Source organism: Salvelinus fontinalis, chromosome 31 (assembly GCF_029448725.1).
Source record: "Salvelinus fontinalis isolate EN_2023a chromosome 31, ASM2944872v1, whole genome shotgun sequence".
Lineage (NCBI taxonomy): Eukaryota > Metazoa > Chordata > Actinopteri > Salmoniformes > Salmonidae > Salvelinus > Salvelinus fontinalis.
This window is the reverse complement of record NC_074695.1, coordinates 31,314,148-31,331,133: the sequence shown is the minus strand read 5'-3', so window position 1 is coordinate 31,331,133 and position 16,986 is coordinate 31,314,148. Positions and strand designations below refer to the sequence as shown.

Sequence of the window (16,986 nt, the reverse complement as noted above, 5' to 3'; positions counted from 1 at the left end):
AAAAAGTGGACTCTTGCCTTTTGGCTGATCCATTTGTGGTTTCAGGATGGGTGAAAACAGAGTTGGGTGCTGTGGAATCGGTGAGGGTAATCAGAAGTGGTCTTGTGATAATTGTTTGTGTTTCTGCTGGTCAGAGGGAGCAGGCACTCCACGTTAAACGAATGGGGGCAAGAGATGTGAATTGTTTTGCTCTCAAGAAAAGGGCACCATTGAAAGGAGTGATTACTGGGGTAGTGGTAAATGTGAAAGTTGACCAACTGGGGAAGATTTCCGGTGTTTGTGATGCTCGTCGTTTGGTGTGACTCAGACAGAGTGGCGTGAGTGGTGAACCATGAGTCGTCTGTTCTTTTGAGTTTTGATGTTGTCTTTGCCTGACAAAGTGATGTTAGGATATATAAGTTATCCTGTACGAGCTTTTGTGCCGAGTACATTACGTTGTTACAGGTGTCAAGCTTATGGGCATGTGGCAGCAGTGTGTAGGAGAGAGGTTCCTAGGTGTGAGAAGTGTGTAGAAGGGCATGAGACAAAGGAATGTGTAACATTGGGGAAGTAGTGGTATGTGTTAATTGTAGGGGCACCCATGGGGCTGGGGATCAGACATGTCCCGTGTGAGAGAGGCAGGTTGGGGTTACCAGGGTTAGAATAGTGCAGAAGTTGTGGTATGCTGAGGCAGTGAAGAAAGTAGAGGAAGATGGGTCAAGGGGGAGGGATCCTGAGAGGAGTAGAATGAGTAGTAGATCTGTGCCAGTACAGAGAGATAAACCAACATTGCAATGGTTATCAACTGTACTGCAGGGCAGTAACGTAAGTTGCCGAAAATTGAGGTTGTGTTGGCAGCTGCAGAGAGGTATTTGGCTGTGCGTGACTTGATGTCAGAAGAGTTACAGGGTGTGTTAAGTGCTGGTGTCTCATCCTTTCAAGTTGTTGGCCTGAAGTAGGACTAAATAGATTTCAATAGTGGAGTAGGGTGGTTTTTATTAAATGTTTTATTTTAGTGAGCATGGTGTTAGATAGTAGGGTATTTGTTTTTTATTTTTTCAAGCAAAGTATAAGGGAGTTTATTAATACTATGCATGCCACTCTCTTGGCTAAGAGTTGAGGAAAGACTGACTGTGTCACTTCCTGTTTTCATAAGAAAATTGTGTTGGCAATAGCAAATGGTTTGCCTAATCAACTTACACACTCTCTTACCCCACCAGACATGCCACCAGGGTCTTTTCACAGTCCCCAGGTCCAGAACAAATTCTAGGAAATGTAAAGTATTATACAGAGCCATGAGTGCATAGAACTCCCTTCCATCTTATATGGCGCAAGTGGACAGCAAACCTGGTTTAAAAAAAAAAAAAAGCAACACCTCACGACACAACGCCTCTCCCCCATGTGACCTACTTGTTGTGTGTATGCACTGACATGTATGTGTAACTGATAGATGCACACACACTACATGTTAGTGTTTTTAAATGTATGTAAATTGTAAAGTATTTTGTCTGTAATGTCTTTTTTGTTATACGTCGGACCCCAGTAAGACGAGCTGTCGCCATTGGCGTCGGATAATGGGGATCCTAATAACTCAAATCGAATTAAAACAAATGGAAAAACCAAAGCCTGTAACATTTTGATCAAGTGCTGACAACGTACAGAAGAGCTGTGTTCCACAGACTTTATAGGCTTTCTTCTACTTGTGGTGTAGTACGATCTAATCAAATTTATTGCACACTGATTCATACCAGAATCAGGTTTTATTTTATTAACAAGATTAAAACTCTACATTTTAGTACAAAGTACTTTGGTTCACAGTGCACACAAAGAAGTGAGTCTGCGTTTCCGTCCAGAATCCTCATCCCTGCAGCCATGATGCAGAATGCATTCTGACAGACATACTTTTGAAATAAGCAACTGTACACTTTCATTGTTGACACGTGCATTTGATAAATGCTATTCAAAATGACAGTATAAAGACCTTGAAATCTACCCCCCAAAAATTCCAATACAAAGACAGGAGACGAGCGAAAGGTAATTTAAATAATCATTACAGAGCAACTTGGCATGGTCTACATACTACAGTCCAGCTTTCTCTGAGCAAAAAATATATACAGCTCTCGAAAAAATTTAGAGACCACTGCAAAATTATCAGCTTCTCTGGTTTTACTATTTATAGGTATGTGTTTGGGTAAAATGAACATTTTTGTTTTATTATATAAACTACTGATGACATTTCTCCCAAATACCAATTAAAAATATTGTCATTTAGAGCATTTATTTGCAGAAAATGACAACTGGTCAAAATAACAAAACATATGCAGTGTTGTCAGACCTCGGATAATGCAAAGAAAATAAGTTCATATTCATTTGTAAACAACACAATACTAATGTTTTAACTTAGGAAGAGTTCAGAAATCAATATCTGGTGGAATAACACTGATTTTCAATCACAGCTTTCATGCGTCTTGGCATGCTCTCCACCAGTCTTTCACATTGATGTTGGGTGACTTTATGCCACTCCTGGTGCAAAAATTCAAGCTGCTCGGCTTTGGTTGATGGCTTGTGACCATCTATCCCACCCCCCCTCAATGGTCATGCTGCTCCCCCTGTAGTCATTCCCCTCACCCCCTCAATGGTCATGCTAGTCCCCCTGTAGTCATTCCCCTCACCCCCTCAATGGTCATGCTGCTCCCCCTGTAGTCATTCCCCCCACCCCCTCAATGGTCATGCTGCTCCCCCTGTAGTCATTCCCCTCAATGGTCACGCTGCTTCCCCTGTAGTCATTCCCCTCAGTGGTCATGCTGCTCCCCCTGTAGTCATTCCCCCCACCCCCTCAATGGTCATGCTGCTCCCCTGTGGTCATTCCCCTCAATGGTCACGCTGCTTCCCCTGTAGTCATTCCCCTCAGTGGTCATGCTGCTCCCCCTGTAGTCATTCCCCCCACCCCCTCAATGGTCATGCTGCTCCCCCTGTAGTCATTCCCCTCAATGGTCATGCTGCTCCCCCTGTAGTCATTCCCCTCACCCCCTCAATGGTCATGCTGCTCCCCCTGTAGTCATTCCCCTCAACCCCTCAATGGTCATGCTGCTCCCCCTGTAGTCATTCCCCTCAATGGTCATGCTGCTCCCCCTGTAGTCATTCCCCCCACCCCCTCAATGGTCATGCTGCTCCCCCTGTAGTCATTCCCCTCACCCCCTCAATGGTCATGCTGCTCCCCCTGTGGTCATTCCCCTCACCCCCTCAATGGTCATGCTGCTCCCCCTGTGGTCATTCCCCTCACCCCCTCAATGGTCATGCTGCTCCCCCTGTAGTCATTCCCCTCACCCCCTCAATGGTCATGCTGCTCCCCCTGTGGTCATTCCCCTCACCCCCTCAATGGTCATGCTGCTCCCCCTGTAGTCATTCCCCTCAATGGTCATGCTGCTCCCCCTGTGGTCATTCCCCTCACCCCCTCAATGGTCATGCTGCTCCCCCTGTAGTCATTCCCCTCACCCCCTCAATGGTCATGCTGCTCCCCCTGTGGTCATTCCCCTCACCCCCTCAATGGTCATGCTGCTCCCCCTGTGGTCATTCCCCTCACCCCCTCAATGGTCATGCTGCTCCCCCTGTAGTCATTCCCCTCACCCCCTCAATGGTCATGCTGCTCCCCCTGTGGTCATTCCCCTCACCCCCTCAATGGTCATGCTGCTCCCCCTGTAGTCATTCCCCTCAATGGTCATGCTGCTCCCCCTGTGGTCATTCCCCTCACCCCCTCAATGGTCATGCTGCTCCCCCTGTGGTCATTCCCCTCAATGGTCATGCTGCTCCCCCTGTAGTCATTCCCCTCAATGGTCTTGCTGCTCCCCCTGTAGTCATTCCCCTCAATGGTCGTACTGCTCCCCCTGTAGTCATTCCCCTCAGTGGTCATGCTGCTCCCCCTGTAGTCATTCCCCTCACCCCCTCAATGGTCATGAGGCGTCGGATAATGGGGATCCTAATAACCCTCACCCCCTCTGTAGTCATTCCCCTCACCCCCTCAATGGTCATGCTGCTCCCCCTGTAGTCATTCCCCACACCCCCTCAATGGTCATGCTGCTCCCCCTGTAGTCATTCCCCTCACCCCCTCAATGGTCATGCTGCTCCCCCTGTAGTCATTCCCCTCACCCCTTCAATGGTCATGCTGCTACCCCTGTAGTCATTCCCCTCAATGGTCATGCTGCTCCCCCTGTAGTCATTCCCCTCAATGGTCATGCTGCTCCCCCTGTAGTCATTCCCCTCACCCCCTCAATGGTCATGCTGCTCCCCCTGTAGTCATTCCCCTCACCCCTTCAATGGTCATGCTGCTCCCCCTGTAGTCATTCCCCTCAATGGTCATGCTGCTCCCCCTGTAGTCATTCCCTTCAATGGTCATGCTGCTCCCCCTGTAGTCATTCCCCTCAATGGTCATGCTGCTCCCCCTGTAGTCATTCCCCTCACCCCCTCAATGGTCATGCTGCTCCCCCTGTAGTCATTCCCCTCACCCCCTCAATGGTCTTTACTCTGCCTCCAACCCAATTACCATTTATTCATTCAACACTGCTACAGTTATGATGTACTTTCAATTTATATTGTTTTTTATTACCTTTTTCATTATTTTATTTCACTTAATCCTGCATGAGCCTGAGATTTTCACTGTTCCCTGCAATCACACCTGCAACCCTGTAAAAGACGTTGAAACTGAATCTCTCTCTCACAAATTCAAATTGCTCTATTGGCATGACATACATTTTAGTAAATATAAGCCATGAAACAATCGAGACATGTCAGAGGATGAATGGGCAAGACAAAAGATTGAAGTGCCTTTGAAAGTGGTACGGTAGTACTGTAGCTGACAGGCGCACTGGTTTGTGTCAAGAACTGAAACGCTGCTGGGTTTTTCATGCTCAACAGTTTCCCGTGTGTATCAAGGATGGTCCACAACCCAAAGGACATCCAGCAAACTTGACACAACTATGGGAAGCATTGGAGTCAACTTGTGCCAGCATCCCTGTGGAACGCTTTCGACACCTTCTAGAGTCCATTCCCTAACGAATTGAGGCTGTTCTGAGGGCAAAAGTTTTTAACGTTTTTTTTTTATAATACTTTTCTCTCTCCCCCATCTGTCTGCAGTTCCAGAGTGTGCTTTAACGATGGCCAGTGTCAAGAGGACTCGTCGTAGCTCTGTGATTGCCCTGCAGGATTCAACGGACCCAGATACCAGTATGGTGAGTACACACGTCACTAGATAGTTGTGTCCACAGGGTTTCTCTGGGTCAAACACCTCCATTTAAAACAATGGTACAATTCTGCCACTGTATTCAACATGTCTGTACTGTGTGTGTAGTTTGATGACATCAATGTCAGTGCTTAAGACCTTGCTGCCACGTCATCAAAGTTTCTTGTAATTGTGAAACTCCCTGGAACTTGACTTATCAAGGTTTGATGATTAAACTCCCTTGTCAGTTGACGGGGCCGCTATCAGTTCTGCAGACAGCCAACAATGTTATCAATGGGAATGGTGGCGATTCAGGAAGTTTGGACTGTTGATCGAACAACAAAGTGGTGCTCCAGTTTTTCTGTCCCTAAACCGAGTTCAGAGAATGGATACCGGAATACTGATTGTTAGAACAATGGGAGAGGTTCTGATGGTGATGACTCCGGTTGTTCTAATTCCATTTATTTGGGTGCCAAAATAAATCATTCTAACCTTTAACAGCCACATTTCCATGTCCTTGCTTTTCTAGCTGACTGTGGGTCTTTTTTTGTAGATTTGAACACTTATCACTGTTAGCTGGGCCATTGGTCCCTGTTGGGATAGTCATAGTTGATCATTTCCAAATGTTTGACTTTTTCACTTTGTCACTTAGTCATGCATTGATGTCAATGGGAGAATATTTTCAAATATGAGACTTAGAGCGAGTGAACGAGGGACAGGCTGTTTAATGTAAGTGTGATCTCACAGCTGTAAAGAAAATCCTGAAAAAAGGGTTCTTATTCAGACAACATGCTGGACATGCTGGATTATAAACATGCTGGATTATAAAAGTTGAAACGGATTCATTATTTGTCAGACACACAAGCGCGCACACACACACTATCCCGTTTAAATGGAGCATCACTCAAACCATTGATTAAGCCATATTACACATTTCATGTTGTTCATCATTTCCACACCGGGGAGTTGTACAGCTGAGGACACTTGGAGAAAACAACATGCCCTGATCCCAATAGCTCACCTCTTGACTCTTGAGAATAATTGACCTGACTTCTGGAACACACCTTGAGACAGCTTTCCAAGCTCTGCCTGAAGCTGTTGCTATCACTCAGTACCTTACCTCAGGTGTGATGTTTACCTAAGACTTACTCTGTCAGACAAACAACTCCCTAGATGTCTTTGCCTGGACGGGTCCCATGAGTGGAAATCTGTGGTGAAAGACAAGGTGTTTGGTCCTAGCACTTTCAAATTCAAGGGCCATGGACATTTCCTCTTCCTACAAATGCTTGTAGCTGATTGAAACTCTCCACCATGCTGTTTCATGTGGCTTTAATCTTCATCCTAACATCGGGTCACTCTTCCCCTGGGCCAATCACAGTTAGGTTTACTCACAGTGGGCTTCAAGTGACACCTTTCCTAGTAGAGTGATGTCCCTCAGTGGATGAAGGCTTCCTCAAGAAATGTCTAAATCTACATGGCCAACGCAATACCTTTCTTGCAAGGGATTTAGCATGCTAGGCCAATGCTCTAAGTCTAGGGAAAGTCGATGAATACTAGAATGATAAATGTGTTTCACCCCTGAATAACCTTGTGACTCACAGACAACGATACTGGCTTTGGAGCGTGTTGTGTGCCATTCTATTTGTAGACACAGCATTGGCTAGTCAAATAATAGTGTTAAAGGTGAAACCTCCCAGAATAATACTTTATAGATTATATTACATTGTAGGAGTACTATAATACCCTAATAAAACATGCAAAAGCGTAGTCTTTAATACGATTGCAATAATTAACATTGGTTTCTATCACTTCGGCACGTTGCCTGTTTATTCACTAAAATTTCAAGCCATACCACTTATCCTAAATATACAGTACATAATGGGACTCATAGTACAGTAAGTGCATTTTTCCATGCTGTCCAATTAGTTTTGAACCAAGTCTTTAGCAATTTTCTGACTGGTCAAAATTGTTGGTTCTTCATCCACTCAACACATTGAAAGTCATAGGACTTTTTTATGGAGCCAGATAGCTGCCAAAAGGTTGAACGTACGAATCATTAGGATTGTAAAAAAATTCCATGCGTGTGAAACTTGATACGTAAATGCGAAATTTCATCTGTGAACATACAAACACCATGATACGATTACGGACTAACATTTTAGGCTTGAACAAATTTTGTTTTGCAATTCTGACATACAATAATACCTTTCAGGTAGGAGCGTTGGGCCAGTAACCGAAAAGTCGCTAGATCAAATCCCCGAGCTGACAAGGTAAAACTCTGTCGTTCTGCCCCTGAGCAAGGCAGTTAACCCACTGTTCCCCGGGCGCCGATGATGTGGATGTCAATTAAGACAGCCCCCCGCACTTCTCTGATTCTGAGGGGTTGGGTTAAATGCAGAAGACACATTTCAGTTGAATGCTTTCAGTTGTACAACTGACTAGGTATCCCCCTTTCCCTTTCAGAGTTTTGGCAGTTTCATCTCACCAACAAACAAAAAAATACACCAAACGGCATGTGAGGAGTGCTACGCGAACAAGCCTAACACAGAATAAAAAAAATGGAAGTCAGAGAGAATTCAGGCAAACCGGGAAAATAAGTATCTTTCACGTTTTCAATTAAAAGTCTCTATTACTCCTCAGTTGAGTTTACTTCACATTTAGGGTGCTAATGTCATGGATTTATTTGCCAGCACAAGTCTATCTAGCACTAGCTGTATTATGCCTACAACAGTGAAGTTTCAGTCCACTAGGTGTATCTCTACAGCATGCACATATCTCTGGGTGACGTGGACATCCCCATGCATGCACCTTATCAAAATACAGTTGAAGTCGGAAGTTTACATACACCTTAGCCAAATACATTCAAACTCAGTTTTTCACAATTCCTGACATTTAATCCAAGTAAAAATTCCCTGTCTTCGGTCAGTTAGGATCACCACTTTATTTTAAGAATGTGAAATGTCAGAATAATAGTAGAGAGAATGATTTATTTCAGTTTTTATTTCTTTCATCACATTCCCAGTGGGTCAGAAGTTTACATACACTCAATTAGTATTTGATAGCAATGCCTTTAAATTGTTTAACTTGGTTCAAACGTTTTGGGTAGTCTTCCACAAGCTTCCCACAATAAGTTGGGTGAATTTTGGCCCATCCCTCCTGACAGAGCTGGTGTAACTGAGTCAGGTTTGTAGGCCTCCTTGCTTGCACACACTTTTTCAGTTCTGCCGGCTCTGACACTCGTCGAATGTGGCAGGGCTTGAAAACTATTGCGGATTACAAAGGGAAACCCAGACGCGAGCTGCACAGTGACGCAAGCCTACCAGACGAGCTAAATGCCTTTTATGCTCGCTTCGAGGCAAGCAACACTGAAGCATGCACGAGAGCACCAGCGGCTCTGGATGATTGTGTGATAACTCTCTCAGTAGCCGATGTGAACAAAACCTTTAAACAGGTCAACATTCACAAAGCCGGTGGGCCAAAACGGATTACCAGGACGTATACTCAGCGCAAGCAATAACCAACAAGCGAGTGTCTTCACTGACATTTTCAACCTCTCCCTGACCGAGTCTGTAATACCTACATGTTTCAAGCAGACCACCATAGTCCCTGTGCCCAAGGAAGTGAACTCATGTCGGCACTCATGTCGGTAGCTATGAAGTGCTTTGAAAGGCTGGTCATGGCTCACATCAACAGCATCCTCCCGGACACCCTAGACAAACACGACTCCAACACCATCATTAAGTTTGCTGACGACACAACAATGGTAGGCCTGATCACCGACAACGATGAGACGGCCTATAGGGAGGAGGTCATAGAACTGGCAGTGTTGTGCCAGGACAAACACCTCTCCCTCAATGTGAGCAAGACAAAGAAGCTGAGCATGAACGACAGGAAAAGGAGGGCCGAACAGGCCCCATTAACATCGACGGGGCTGTAGTGGAACAGGTCAAGAGTTTCATGTTCCTTGGTGTCCACATCACCAACGGACTATCATGGTCCAAACATACAAAGACAGTCATGAAGAGGGCATGACAAAACCTTTTCCCCCTCAGGAGACTGAAAAAAAATTGTCATGGGTCCCCAGATCCTCAAAAGGTTCTACAGCTGCACCATCAAGACCATCCTGACCGGTTGCATCACCGCCTGGTATGGCAACTGCTCGGTATCTGACCGTAAGGCGCTACAGAGAGTAGTGCGAACGGCCCAGTACATCACTGGGGCCAAGCTTCCTTCCTTCCACGACCTATACAATAGGCGGTGTCAGAGGTAAGCCCATAAAGTTGTCAGAGACTCCAGTCACCAAAGTTATAGACGGTTATCTCTGCTACCGCACGGTAAGCGGTACTGGAGTGCCTAGTCTAGTACCAAAATGCTCCTCAACAGCTTCTACCCCAAGCCATAAGACTGCTGAACAATTAATACAATCGCCACCGGACAATTTACATTGACCCCCCTCCCCCCCTTTTTGTACACTGCTGCTACTCGCTGTTTATTATTTATGCATAGTCACTTCACCCCCACCTACATGTACAAATTACCTCAACTAACCTGTACCCCCGCAGTCTGATTCGGTACCGGTGCCCCCTGTATATAGCCTCGTTATTGTTATTCTTATTGTGTTACTTTTTATTATTACTTTTTATTTTAGTCTACTTGGTAAATATTTTAACTCTTCTTGAACTGCACTGTTAGTTAAGGGCTTGTAAGTAAGCATTTCACTGTAAAGTCTACACTTATAAAGTTTGATTTGATTATTGTATACTGGAGCCTTCTCTGGAGCCTTCTCTGATAGAGTTCAGTGTGTCAAATCGGAGGGCCTGTTGTCCGGACCTCTGGCAGTCTCTATGGGGTTGCCACAGGGTTCAATTATCGGGCCAACTCTCTTCTCTGTATACATCAATGATGTCGCTCTTGCTGGTTGTGATTCTCTGATCCATCTCTATGCAGACGACACCATTCTGTATACATCTGGCCCTTCTTTGGACACTGTTAACAAACCTCCAGACGAACTTCATTGCCATACAACTCTCTTTCCGTGGCCTCCAACTGCTCTTAAATGCAAGTAAAACTAAATGCATGCTCTTCAACCGATTGCTGCCGTCACCTGCCCGCCCGTCCAGCATCACTACTCTGGACGGTTCTGACTTAGAATATGTGGACAACTACAAATACCTAGGTGTCTGGTTAGACTGTAAACTCTCCTTCCAGACTCACATTAAGCATCTCCAATCCAAAATTAAATATAGAATCGGCTTCCTATTTCGAAAACAAAGCATTCCTCACTCATGCTGCCAAACATACCCTCGTAAAACTGACCATCCTACCGATCCTAGATTTCGGCAATGTCATTTACAAAATAGCCTTCAACACTCTACTCAACAAACTGGATGCAGTCTATCACAGTGCCATCCGTTTTGTCACCAACGCCCCATATACTACTCACCACTGCGACCTGTATCCTCGCTTTATACTCGTCGCCAAACCCACTGGCTCCAGGTCATCTACAAGTCTTGGCTAGGTAAAGCCCCGCCTTATGTCAGCTCACTGGTCACCATAGCAGCACCCACTCGTAGCACGCGCTCCAGCAGGTATATTTCACTGGTCCCAAAAATGCAATTCCTCCTTTGGCAGTCTTTCCTTCCAGTTCCCTGCTGCCAATGACTGCAAACTGCAAAAATCACTGAAGCTGGAGACTCATGTCTCCCTCACTAACTTTAAGCACCAGCTGTCAGAGCAGCTCACAGGTCACTGCACTTGTACATAGCCCATCTGTAAATAGCCCATCCAACTACCACATCCCCATACTGTATTTATTTATTTATCTTGCTCCTTTGCACCCCAGTATCTCTACCTACACATTCATCTTTTGCAAATCTATCACTCCAGTGTTTAATTGCTATATTCTAATTACTTTGCCACCATGGCCTATTTATTGCCTTACCTCCCTTATCTTACCTACCTCATTTGCACAGACTGTATATAGACTTTTTCTACTGTATTATTGACTGTATGTTTGTTTATTCCATGTGTAACTCTGTGTTGTTGTATGTGTCGCACTGCTTTGCTTTATCTTGGCCAGGTCGCAGTTGTAAATGAGAACTTGTTCTTAACTAGCCTACCTGGTTAAATAAAGGTGATTTTTTTTTTATAATAAAAGTGGAAAGAGTTGCCTCTGCCCATAAAAACAACGTCCTCTCTGGGCAGCTTGTTTGATGTCTTCTGTTTGATGTCTCTGGTGCCCATATGAATAACCCCTATGATGTAACTGCAATGATGAGATAGATATTCTTCTTCTTTGTTTTTATGTTTTTTTATCATAATGCAATACTGTGTCTAACTGTGTTTGATCTTGCCTAGCCATCTTGTCTCAAGAGGACCACAATGGAAATAAGTCCCAGACTTTATTGTGTGTTATCCTAGATGATTTTATTCATGCATGTATGGCTTTTAAGTTTTATGTGTGCTTGTTTTTTTAAATGGTTGAGTTAATAAACTAGACTTTTAAATGAACAAGTGAGATGTTAAATGTAGGCTAAGTCTGGCTTAAGCTTATTCCCACAATAACTCTGTTTGCAGTGGTCTTAGGTAGTCTCTGTATAGGCTATTCCCTCCTTCGCGACACTGCTGCACAGTTGAAGAGCTTGTGATCTCCATGCAGTACCACAGCCTTTGGAAAAGCACCCCTCAGCCTCAGAAGATGCCCTATAACGTTAATCTAGGCCTATCCAAATAAAGAAATAGGCCTTCAAATTTTAGGCATTACAATTTAGGCTATCATTTTGGGTACTGGTGTCTTGCGGAAATATTTTATAACTCTTTATAAAAAATATAACTCTCAAACTCTTTTTTTTTAACTGTTTTTATTATAGGTCCCTTAAAAAGATACCCTAGCTCACAGGCCTCTAAATATGGGAAAGGGGGATACCTAGTCAGTTGTACAACTGAATGCCTTCAACTGAAATGTGTCTACCGCATCCACGTCTTCGGCACACGGGGAACAGTGGGTTAACTGCCTTGCTCAGGGGCAGAATGCCAGATTTGTACCTTGTCAGCTTGGGGATTCAATCCAGCAACCTTTTGGTTACTGTCCCAACGCGCTAACCACTAGGCTACAAGTATGGCCTCTAAATACATTTTAAACAAAATAGTTGAAGAATCACATGCAGTGGCTGATAGGGAAAACAGTATTGGCAATAAGAATAGGCTATAGATAGTCTTGACCATTTGGGACTCCTTGGCTATTTCGCTCAGGACAGGTTATAGCCAATACTTAATCAATATTTTGTTTTGTTTCATTTATTGATATGGATATAGCATCTGTGTGATGGGGTTGTGTAACGTAAAGGGCTATAACAAGTCTACATACTGTACAGAGTGGAATTGGCAAATACAACAGTCAAAAAGCCTAATATAAGGCCTACAGTCCATGCTCCCAAATACTGGAAAAGGTGTCATTAGTGAGGTTACATGGTCACCACAGTAGCCCCACGTGGCTATAAAAATAAATGATGCAATTATAATGCCATTAAATAACACACAACAGCATTGAATATTTAGATAGTGGAATAGGCCTAGCTTAAAACCTCTAACGCCTCACAAACCCGGATCCGGGAGCACCCCCATCAAAAAAGCTGACTAGCATAGCCTAGCCTAAAGCCACAGGGATATCATATAATAAAATGTTCATGAAATCACAAGTCCAAGACACCAAATGAAAGATACACATCTTGTGAATCAAGCCATCATTTCTGATTTTTAAAATGTTTTACAGGGAAGACACAATATGTAAATCTATTAGCTAACCACGTTAGCAAAAGACACCACTTCTTTACTCCACCATTTTTTTACTCCATCAGTAGCTATCACAAATTCGACCAAATAAAGATATAAATAGCCACTAACCAAGAAACAATTTCATCAGATGACAGTCTGATAACATATTTATTGTATAGCATATGTTTTGTTAGAAAAATTTGCATATTTCAGGTATAAATCAGAGTTTACCATTGCAGCCACCATCACAACTCTCACCAAAGCGACTAGAATAACTACAGAGACCATCGTGTATTAGCTAATTACTCATCATAAAACATTTCTTAAAAGTACACAGCGTACAGCAGTGTATGCTGTGATGGAGCAGAGAGAACAGTCTATGACTAGGGTGGCTGGAGTCTTTTACAATTTTCAGGGCCTTCCTCTGACACCGCCTGGTATAGAGGACCTGGATGGCAGGAAGCTTGGCCCCAGTTATGCACTGGGCCGTACGCACTACCCTCTATAGTGCCTTGCGGTCGGGGGCCGAGAAGTTGCCATACCAGGCAGTGATGCAACCAGTCAGGATGTTCTCGATGGTGCAACTGTAGTACCTTATGAGGGTCTGAGGACCCATGCCAAATCTTGTGTATTTTTAAGAAATCAACTGCAATACTAAGAGAGAGCAGTGCAAGTAATCAGGAAGGTGATGGGTGAGAGGAAAGTCAGGGCAGTCAGGTCATGGCCAGTCCTAACCACCATAAATGGACTACAATGGTTTTAGGGGTTTTCCAACCTCTACTGCCACTTTATTAAAAACTTCAGCTCCATCGCCTTTCCTCTTACCTCTCTCTTCAAGGCCTGTGCCATAAGTTGGTGTGGAGTCCTGCACCAGATGAGACCTTCCGTCTACTGAAGGGGTGTTTTATATCAGCCCCGTTGCTGAAACACCCAGATCCTACGCTTCCCTTTGTGGTGGAGGTGGATGCCTCAAAAGGGGGCATGGGGGCCGTCCTGACCCAACACCAAGGTAACCCACAGAAATTGTATCCATGTGCATACTACTCTAAGAAACTCTCTCCTGCAGAGAGGAACTATGATGTCGGCGACCTGGTGCTCCTAGCGGTGAAGTTGGCATCAGAGGAGTGGAGACACTGGCTGGAGGGCGCCAAGGACCCATTTCTCATCCTCACTGACCATCGAAACCTGGAGGACATATGGACCGTGAGACGGCTGAACCCGCGCCAAGCAAGGTGGGCCCTTTTCTTCACTCGATTCAACCTCACCCTGTCATATCACCCAGGTTCAAAGTACATCAAAGCCAATGCCCTATCCCGTCTCCACGATTCAGGAAAGGTTCCTGTCCTGAGTGCACCCATCATTCTGCCCTCCAGAATCATTGCCCCCGTGCTTTGGGACGTAGACGTGGACATCTGCCAGGCTCTGGAGAGGGAACCCGCGCCTGCTACCTTGAAGGCTGTTGACCTTCAATCCATCTCCGCAAAGGACTGGTGGGCACCTTTGCGCAGGATGTTGTTCGCTGCATCAACTCCTGCTCTGTATGTGCCCAAACCAAATCTCCCTGCCACACTCCAGCAGGGAAACTTCTTCCCCTCTCCATGCCTCAGCGGCCTTGGTCCCATCTGTCTATAGATTTCATCACTGATCTTCCCCCGTCTGATGGTTTCACCACTGTTATGGTTGTTGTGGACAGATTCTACAAATCCTGCCGTTTTATCCCTCTCTCTGGTCTCACTACTGCTCTCCAGGTTGCTGAGGCACTGTTCCAGGTTGACTTCTGGCACTATGACCTTCTGAAAGACATCGTCTCCGACCGTGGCCCCCAATTCACGTCTCGGGTATGGAGAGCTTTCTTGGAGAAGCTGGGGGCCATGGCCAGCCTCACATCTGGATGCCGGCCTCAGCCCAAAGGGCAGGTGGAGAGGACCAACCAGGAGCTGGGAAGGTTCCTTCAGTCATCGTCACCGCAGTGAGGCTGCCGTGTTCCATTCTGGTGATCGCATCTGGCTCTCCACCAGGAACCTCCTACTCCGCCTGCCCTAACGGGAACTGAGCCCCCGGTTTGTGGGGCCCTTCAAGGTCCTCCGGAGGGTCAATGAAGTAACATATCGATTAAAACTCCCCATCAACTACTGGATATCACCCTCTTTTCATGTTTCCCTCCTCAGGCCGGTGGTTCCTGGTCCCCTGGACATCGATGGGACACCTGCCTATGCCGTCAGGTCCCACCAGGAGCGCTGTTGGGTCCCGGTGGCCGACATCCTGGACCCCAACATCGTCCATGATTTCCGGACCGGCCTGTTCCTCACCCTCGGGGCCATCCCCCTGGCCGGCGTCGTCCTGCGGCTCGATCCGCGAGTCGGAGGGGTACTGTCACGCCTACTCCCGCTCCCCCGCTCAACGTTGCCGGTCTATTGACCACCGGTCCTGGCAATCATCATTACACACACCTGCTCCCCATCGTTACGCCACCAGGATCTCATCGTCACCTTGATTACTCTCCCTTTATTTAGCCCTCAGTAGCCTCAGTATTGGTTTTGTTTACCTTCAGTACGCTTCTCCTGTTTTGTTTATCTGCTTTTTCTTATTCATTAAATGTACCTTCTGCACCTGCTAAATGGAAGCAGGGGCAGAAGGTACATTTGGTAAAACAATTCCAGAGTTTAATGGCTGTGATAGGAGAAACTGAAGATGGATCAACAAAATTGTAGTTACTCCACAATACTTACCTAATTGACAGAGTAAAAAGAAGGAAGCCTGTACAGAATACATTTATTCCAAAACATGCATCCTGTTTGCAACAATGCACTAAAATAATACTGTAAAAAATGTAGCAAAGCAATTCACTTTTTGTTCTCAATACAAAGTGTTATGTTTGGGGGAAATCCAATATAACACATTACTGAGTACCACTCTCCATATTTTCAAGCATAGTGGTGGCTGCATCAGGTTATGGGTAAGCTTGTAATCGTTAAGGACTGGGGGGTGGTCAGGATAAGAAAGAAATGGAATGGAGTTAAGCCAGGCAAAAATCCTAGAGGAAAACCTGGTTCAGTCTACTTTCCACCAGACAGGAGATGATTTCACCTTTCAGCGGGACAATAACCCTAGAGTTAATTAACGTACCGGTGTGTCAATCTAAGTAATATAATATACAAATCCCAATAAAAACCTGTCAGTTTAAGGTAGAGTTAATGAAAAAAAATCTCTCAATCCACCGATGCCGCACTTCCACATCTGCAGTGAAAGGTGGCAGACTAGAGCGGTATTTGTCAGACCATGAGACATACCTAAAATCGGTCTTCTCACAAAATGTCTGTAGCGTCTGAACCGTTTGGGCTACAAACACACTGTGGAAAGGGGAGACTCTCACCAACACGATGGTGGTCTCAGTTTTGCTCTACAACCTCCACAAGTGTCACGAGACTTTCTGAAAGTAACCAGTACCGGTTTTAAACTATTTATGTAAGTATGAAGGTAGTTTTGTGCCTACCCCCCCAAAAAATAAAAAAAATAAAAACGTATATCCTATATCTCATAGATATAGGACAAACACTTAAAAACCTTGACTGTCTTTTTGCAATTTATGAATGTGTTATTCAATGCGTTTCTCTGGGCTATAGTAGTAAAGGCCAAATTCAATATTTTATCCCAAAAAAATGTATACTTTTTTTTTTTTACCTAAAGGGGTCCTTAAACTTCAAATCAAATAGCTAAAGGATCCATAGTATGACCATCTTAAAATAACTCCATATGTTAGCTTAGAACTCCCCCCAACGGCTTAGACTTTTAAGAAATAAGCTAAAACACAAGGCCAAATCTACACCAAAGTTACTTACCAAGAAGACAGTAAAATTTCCTGACTGGCCGAGTTTCCGTTTTGACTTAAATCTGCTTAAAATTCTATAGCAAGACTTGAAAATGACTCAGTGGTGTGAATACTTATGCAAATGACATTGTTTTCACTTTGTGATTTATGAGGTTTTGTGTGTAGATTGGTGAGATTTTTTAAAATCCAT

General features: G+C 44.8%; 1 protein-coding gene across 1 annotated transcript in view; it reads left to right on the top strand.

Annotated features, from left to right (window-relative positions):
- LOC129830039 (multiple epidermal growth factor-like domains protein 6) overlaps positions 1-16,986 on the top strand; it is a 140,423-nt gene that overhangs the window by 11,426 nt on the left and 112,011 nt on the right. The window contains exon 2 of the mRNA XM_055892207.1: positions 5,110-5,204. The gene's annotated coding sequence lies outside the window, so the exon portion shown is untranslated. The remainder of the gene's footprint in view (positions 1-5,109; positions 5,205-16,986) is intronic.